Source organism: Cyclopterus lumpus, chromosome 6 (assembly GCF_009769545.1).
Source record: "Cyclopterus lumpus isolate fCycLum1 chromosome 6, fCycLum1.pri, whole genome shotgun sequence".
In the NCBI taxonomy this organism is placed as follows: domain Eukaryota; kingdom Metazoa; phylum Chordata; class Actinopteri; order Perciformes; family Cyclopteridae; genus Cyclopterus; species Cyclopterus lumpus.
Genome location: NC_046971.1, coordinates 13,923,372 through 13,931,696, shown reverse-complemented (window position 1 = coordinate 13,931,696; position 8,325 = coordinate 13,923,372).

The window sequence follows — 8,325 nt, the reverse complement described above, 5'->3', positions numbered from 1 at the left end:
TTGTCCCTGCAAACACTGCATATATTCCACTGTGTTGAGCAGCATTTTCAATGATATTTTCAGAATGCACAATCTGTTCCAAATGTGATTTGTGTCTGTCAGAGCACACGTTATCCAATAAAGTCTTTCATTCTATTTTGCAGTCTTGATCATTTCATTTCCGTGCCACTTTATGCTTTAAATGTAGGTGTTAACAGGCATGTCCATGTACACACAACATGCACTAAGGGACAGTACTCCACTGCAGGGCATGTACATCCAGTGTCATGTAGATTGACCTCTTTCTTTTCCTCTCTGCTCTCTTTTATCAGCCTCCTCTTTCATCCAGTTATTCAGTCTTTCATTATGACATTGGCTTTGCTCTCTTAAAATGTAAACAAGATTGCATTTCTTTTATGTATGTTCATGTGTTGTGGTACTGAGTGCTCTGGCCATGGTTAAAATAAGGTCAATCACCAATACTGCTCATAATCTTGCATTGTCATGGCAGATATCCACAGGCATGGCTGAGATTTATTCAGGCCCGGTTCCAGAACGAAATTATCTGAAATTAGAGCGGCTAGACTATTAGCGACAGTGCGGGCCAGCAACAGCAATGAAAAGTAGTTCAGGTGTTAGAGGCCATGAGCGTGGTTCCAACAGATTAGGCTGGAACACAGCTGAAAGAAATGTAAACAGTACTTAGTGAATACAGCGTGTTGTTCATTTTCAGAAACAGATTGCTTCATTTGCAATGGTTCCTCAAAAGCATCATCCAATCTCTTTCCAGGATATATCCAGTTCCAGTGTATCTTCTTGTGCGTCTTCTAGGCAGATATCAAACTAGCTAATGAACAATTACAGATACCTTTTGCAATGTCAGTCTCAGATCACATTTTCACTCACTGCGACCCTTATTTTGACGTCAGAATCAGAATGTTCCATGTATGTGTGCACATACATGGAATTTGACTCCGGTTACACGTACGCTTTTGTCGCACATACATATTTAAATTACAAATGACAGGATAAATATAAAGACATTAAAAACAACAGGGTAGCACCATGTATGTACAATATAAATTGGGGATGTTAGTGCAGAAAGGTGGTAATAGTGCAAGTAGTGCAGATGGAGGTGATTAATGTTCATCAGAGTGACGGCTAGTGGGAAGAAGCTGTTCCTGTGTCTGGTGGTTTTGGCGTACAGTGCTCTGTAGCGCCTACCAGAGGGGGGGGAGTTGGAACAGCTTGTGTCCAGGGTGTGAAGGGTCTGTAGTGATTTTTCCAGCCCGCTTCCTGACTCTGGAGGTGTACAAGTCCAGGATGGAGGGCAGGCTAGAACCAATAGTTCTCTCTGCAGACCTGACTATCCATTGTAGTCTGTCGCTGTCCTGTTTGGTGGCCGATCCAAACCACGTTACACATTATGCAAGCATTCCTTCTGGTTTTATACGTATACAAGGATTCTAGGATAATTATTGTCATTATGTAACACAGGGATGCACAACGAAATGCAATTAGCACATTCCCGTGCATTTTTTTGAAATTGCATCAGCAGGAATGTAAACAGCAACAAAACAATGTTCTGGGCAAAATGGCCAACATCTTCACATTACAACTTTGACATCAGGTAAACATTGTCCATCACAACTGATTATGTTAAGCACCAAGCATCATTGATGGAAACAACATCTGTGTCAAGTGCAGCTTGATCCGGGATTCCACGATGGAGCCCGGTCTCTTTAATGTTGTGAACAATCGCCGACCTCTCGTCGCTGGGTTAGGCTGAATTATCCTTCAACCTTACATTAGCCAGGAGCAGAGGGGTGGTGGAATAGCCTTAGCTTAGTCCTTGCTGTTAGCTTAGCTTCCATCTCTGCTCTCCTCCCTCTCTACTCAAGGTACGCTCCCCACTAATTTATCCAATTCCCACACTTCCTTCTCCAATGTTGATGTCATATGGCATTTTTACTCGAGTAATAAATAAGACAACAAATAGAGACAAAAATGAAGCAAAATTCACATTTGTTAGTTGAAGACCTGACGTTGAGCGAAAAAAACTTAGCTTAGCTTGTTAAGCTTCAACTGAAGCAACTTGACATCACTATCAGAAGAAAGATTATAGAATTCCTAGATTCTTCAGGTCGACATTCGCTGTTTTTCCTGCTGCCATATGTGGATCAGCAGAAAAAAACACACGGCGATCGCTACGAAGCGATCTCAAGTAAGAGCAAGTAATGCCCCAGCAAACTGTCTGCGTTCTCTAGACACTGTGTATCATGGTGCTTTAAGGTTCGTCACTGGCTGTAAAGCCCTCACTCACCGCTGCATATGCTCGAGTTGAGTGGCCATCTCTGGCAGCACGCCGTCTTATACATTGGCATATTTTTATTTATAAAGCTATCTTGGGTCTGCTCCCCCACTACATATGTAACTATCTTTAAATCCCATAGCAATTATTGCTTACGTTCCAATGAGCTTTATTTTTTTTAAGTTTGCTGCACCTGCTGCTTGGAATGCACTGCAAAAGACTCTAAAGTTAAAGGAGCTCATCAACCTTGAAACTTTAAAGACTCGTGTGAGAGAAATTGGAGCGGCATCATACCGCACTTGTTCTTGTTTTGATGTGAATCCGGAGCTTTAGTCCTGTTGCCTTATCTTTTTTTCTTTTTTTTAAAATGTATTTTATCTGTGTTATGTGATTTCTGTTGTGTCTTGTGACTGTTGCAATTTTTCTATGCTGCTGTCTTGGCCAGGCTTCCCTTGAAAAAGAGGTCATTGTATCTCAATGGGACCGACCTGGTTAAATAAAGGCTAATAAAAAAATAAATAAAAGAGGCTTTTGTCTGGGCAGAGATACAGCAGGTCATAGTAACCTTGTTTGTTTGTTTTAAGTTTACAGGACGTCTATACACCTGCTCTTTTTAATCTATATATATAGATGACCTTTCTAAAAAGTTAAAAGAGTGTATGGTGGGGGAAATTCTTATTAACCATCTGATCTATGCTGACGACTTAGTGGTCCTAAACCAGTCTGCTCAAGGTATGGTGTGCAAGGTATGGTGTGCACTATGATATCAAATTCAACTCTAAAAAGAGTTTTATCATGATAGCTAAAACCCTTTTTTTTGGGAGACCAGGAGCTAAATGTGGTGCACAAAGTTAGATATTTGGGTCACATCATCAGGAATGATGATGACGATGTGCAACAGCATGTTGCAAACTTTATGCACAAGCCAATATGCTGTGACGTAAATTTCATATGTGTACAGAATATGTTAAAACTGTTCTCTTTAGAGCCTACTGTACTCCTCTCTATACAGCCCACCTTTGGTGCAGTTATATATAGTAAAGCAAAAATGAAAAAGATTCAGGTGACATTTAATGATGCTTTCAGAATCTTGCTCAAGCTTTCCAGATGGACAAGTGCAAGTCATATGTTTGTGACTCATAATGTTACCACTTACCATGCTGTGTTGAGGAATTTTATGTACAAATTTAAATGTTGATTAAATGACTCTAAATTACCCTTAACTGAGCCAACACAGAGTACGGAGTATTTTTCTTGTTTCTGGAAACATTGAACAAGTGTTTGTTTTTAACCACAAGTGACTTTGTAACTGCAATGATTATACCCGTGTCCTCGTATTGTATTGTATTGTATATATTGTTGTTGTTATGTGCAGCTGCAGGTAACTGGACCCAAACGCCGTCAACACACTCGAAAAGGCAACTTTATTGCTCAACAGGATTTAACAGGATTCAAAACAAACAAAACCGGCTCACACACATGATCTTCAATGATCTAGACAAGACGAACCAACAAAGGGGAATGACATGAACAGGACTTAAATACAGAGGGCTGGTGCAGGTGATTGGACACAGGAGGAAACAATCAGGGACAGGGCAGACAATCACAGGGACAGGAAGTGCAGAGAAACAGAGGACACGAGAGACAAGGACTTCAAAATAAAACAGGAAACACGACACAACACTACAGATCCTAACAGTTGTTGTATTTGTGTTTGTTTCTATATGGACTCATGAGTCTGAAATAAAAGAAATATATATATTGACAATTGTTGCATCCTGTCTGTCTCTGATCATGAAGTCCTATAAATACCCAACAGTCCCATGGATTACTGTAAATCAGAGTCTCTGAGTGTTTGTGTGTGAGAGCCAAGGCATGGCTGAAGATCCTCATTGAACTGTGTCGCCCTCACACAAATTGTATTACTGTACTGTTACTGTGTTATTGTGTATGTTACAGGCCGCCGAGTCCCGTTCAGTGCTGTGTCACATAACTGCTGTAATAGTGCTGTTCCACACTGCCAAGCTTTATTGGGCTTGAATCCGCCACCACGAGTAAAGTCGCTAGACTGTATTCTATCAGGTGGTCAGTTAGTTACTGTACTTTACTGCTGCGGTGAGGATCTTCTTTGCTTTGAGTGCTTTGCTTTCTTTTCCTGGGCCACGCCACGCCCCCATTGGGTAGCAGGTCTGTCTTTCAATCATTCGGAATTGCTTCCTGTAGCTGTGGCTACGGTGTATGATTGTAAGTTGCTTTGGATAAAAGTGTCAGCTAAATTAAATGTGATGTAACGTAAAATAAGCACGCTGCCGCTGTTGTAGTTCCGAATTATAGTGACTTCACTCAAAAGAGTCTAAAACAAAAGAGTCTTGAAGTAGCCAACAGTTGTATTAAAGTATGTATATAGTCAACAAATGACTGTCAAATTAAATAAAGAATGTTCAATTGAATAACATTTAAACGATATTTATTATTATAGATTTCAAATTTAACTGGATTAATTTTAAATAATACATACTTATAAATACAGTATCTTCTCTTATTTAAAGTAAAATAAAGGATGGATTTAAAACAGAAAGCTTTTGTGACTTAAAATAAAGGACTTAAAAAAAGAAATGTAACGGAATTGTCCTGCAGCTTTAAATTCATGTCGATGTCAATGAAAAGATCCAAGATATTGTGTTCTTGTCATCTAAAAAAAGAAATGTGTGTGCAGGGACTTTATCTGTGGTTATTAAACCACTGTGTGCCACACCATAAGTTACACTTTAATATGTACTATGTAAAAAAATAGTGTATTTCAATTTAGCACATATATTTAAAGTATAACTTTCTAATACACTAACCAATAGTGGAAAGTTAAGTACAACAAGTATACTTAGTACACTTACATTTAATGTACTTTAGTGTACTTTTTTTCACCTGGGGTACTTATACTAAATACTACCATAGTTTTCTGATAGTGTTGTGTCAATGGTTTAACATACTAACATAATAACTCCTCCTTACCACTCATGAAGGCTGAAGATGACAGCGACAGGGATAGCATAGCAGCCAGGATGACAGAAAGTCAAGACCAAGATGAAAGGGATAGCCAAGGGCATGATGACACAGAAAGTGAAGGCCAAGATTTTGATTATTTCACCATGCCGAAATCAGACGCATTAGACCTCTTCTTCCGTTTTCACCCCCAACAGAAGGCAGACAAGACTGTAGTGCAGAGAGCTTTTTTTTTGCAAAGATGGCACAAACAGAAAATGGCTATCATACAGTCAAGACAAAGAAGCCGTCTTCTGTTCCCTTTGTCTGGCTTTGCTAATCCCAGAGAAAGCAGCTCTTTCATCACTGGCATGTCCAACCTCACACACGTACACCAGAGAGTTGAAGAGCATGAGAAGAGCCACCCACACAGAGGTTGCACTGAGGCATATTTCCTCAGATCCTCAACAAGCACGATCCAGGACCTTCTCATGGGACCTCAGATGTCGCTTTATAGAGCAAGTCTGCAGGAGACAACAAGTGTTGGATCGCATTATAGATGTGATGAAGTTCATCGGCAAAAGAAGTTTGAGCTACAGAGGCGAGCAGGGAGAGGCAGCATACACACTTGATGACGACACCATGACCAAGGTAACTTTTTGGAAATTATATTTTTACTGGGAAAATATGACGTCTGTCTCAAGGAACACCTAACTCACTGCATCAAAAAGAGCGAGCAGATACACCAGTCTGGTTCAAGAGGAGGTAGAGATGCCCTTGTCACTCTCCTATCCAAAACGACCATCGACTACATCATCACAGCACTCCAAGAGTTGAGCAAGTGTTGCTGCCATTTGATGACAGAGCAACAATGGCCGAGTTACAAAGCAAGCTCAAAAGTCTGGCACGACAGTGGGATAGGCTGAAGGCATCAGTATGTGAGGAGTACACAACAAAAACAGGCTCAGGAGCGCACTCTCCCAACAGCACCTGGAGGCTTTTATGTTGATGGCTATTCAAGACAGATGTTTTTCAGATGCTGGACAGTGAGAAAATCATAGACGGTGTTGCAGAAAAGAGTGAGCTGCTGCAAAAACTATGTATGTAGTGAGGTAATAATAACACATGAGTATACTGATATTGTTTTTTATTACCATGCGAGTATAATGCACCTCTGCTGGCAGAGTTAGTTTAGGTTATGTTACTTAACATATTGTTTTGTTATGCACCTTCAACAACCCTACAGACACACAATCACACACCCAGCATGCAACACTACTGATACCACTGATGTTCACATCCCATTGTATGTTCTGTTCTGTTCATTTCTACAATATAGTTCATTCTACCCTGATTCCATTTTCTTTATTGTGTAGTCTTTCTCTGCTGACATTCATTCCTTAAGGCTCTGTAGTTACACTTATAACCATCTGATACTAGCCCAGAGTTAAGCATATTCATGTAGCAAACTATACCTACCTTGGAATAGCCAATATCATTTTATTCCATGTGTCCATCCAAGCAAATTGGTGGATCCAAATGTTATTAAAAAAAACATATATGATGTAATTTCTTGTAATCATCCAAAATAATGTTAAGTGTATGGGTATTTTTCCAAGTAGGCCACTGACTGGTTGATACGTGCGATGCATTGAGAGGGGAACGCTGTGTATTGAGTGGGCCGGTCTGACAGTAACTCCCGGGCCACTTTTTTTCTCCGGTACGCCCCTGTTCACACACTCATGACGTGATTGCTTGTTACTTTTACGTAGTATGCTTGTAGATATATAATAGATGTTTTGTTTATTTATAATATTATTGATTTGATTTATGATCTGTATTGTTAAGATAAATAAACTCTGTTATAGTTTTAAAGAGCAGCTCCTGTGATTATATTTTGCCTATGCGTTGTCATAATAGCTAGTTTTTATAGTCAGACCTCGGATTCAAACTTTCACTGTTTACTCTGAATGTGGAATAGTACCTTAACTATTGACATTTTGAGTGAACACTAATTTAATCCAATTTAATTGTTATACTTGCTAAGAACCAAACCAACTCCTGCAAGATCCCAACAGATATTTAAAATAAAATACTGTTAGGTCGATTCATACTGAATGTAACAAAATATTAACAATAACGCATTAAGGAACTGGGAACCACAGGGAGCATGACTCAAAAGCAGGCACGGTAGTGGGGTGCAAATCAAGGTCTTTACTTCAACCAAGGTTTGGTGCACCAGGAATCAGTTAGAACAGGCAGAGGAATCCGGAACGAAGGGCAAAAACTCACAAGTGGACAAAAAATGGTCGAAGCACGGGGAAGGCACACTGGGGAAATCGCTGGTAAACTCATACTACGTAAAGAGACAAACTGGCACAGAACAAGGAGTTGACACAGACTAAATACACAGGGAAAGGCAGGCAACAAGGCACAGGTGGAAGCAATGAGGATTGCAATCACACAGGAGGAAGGCACATGAGGAGGGAGGTGTCTGAAACGGGAGACAAGGTGAGTGACAGAAAACACAACTGAAACAGACTACATTACATTACATTTCATTTAGCTGACGCTTTTATCCAAAGCGACTTACAATAAGTGCATTCAACTACCCAGAAGGTCTGGACGTTACATAACATGAGCTAACTGTATTTGCTAGCTAACCAACGCTAAGGAAAAACAGAGCACATTGACGACATCTTAGGGTATATAAAACAAGTGATCCACCGCTCATTGACTGACAACAAACTAACATTATGTTCATAACTCAACTACGTTTTTTTACATGGTGCTTTTGAGAGGGTGCACAATATAAAAGTGTGGGTGCAATGTAAAACCTGGCTTGCATTTAATTATAATCTAATTATAGTTAGAGAGCTGGTCTCTTAAAGCTTTTATGATCTTTGCAGTGTCTCTTCACATCGATGGCTGTGTCCTTGTGGACATACAGCCAATACAACTGTACAGTGCACAAGTGAGCATGACCCTTGATCTGTCCGTGCGGGTTTGGTTATTATAGGATATGTCTACAGTATGTACGTGTCTGTGTAAGTATT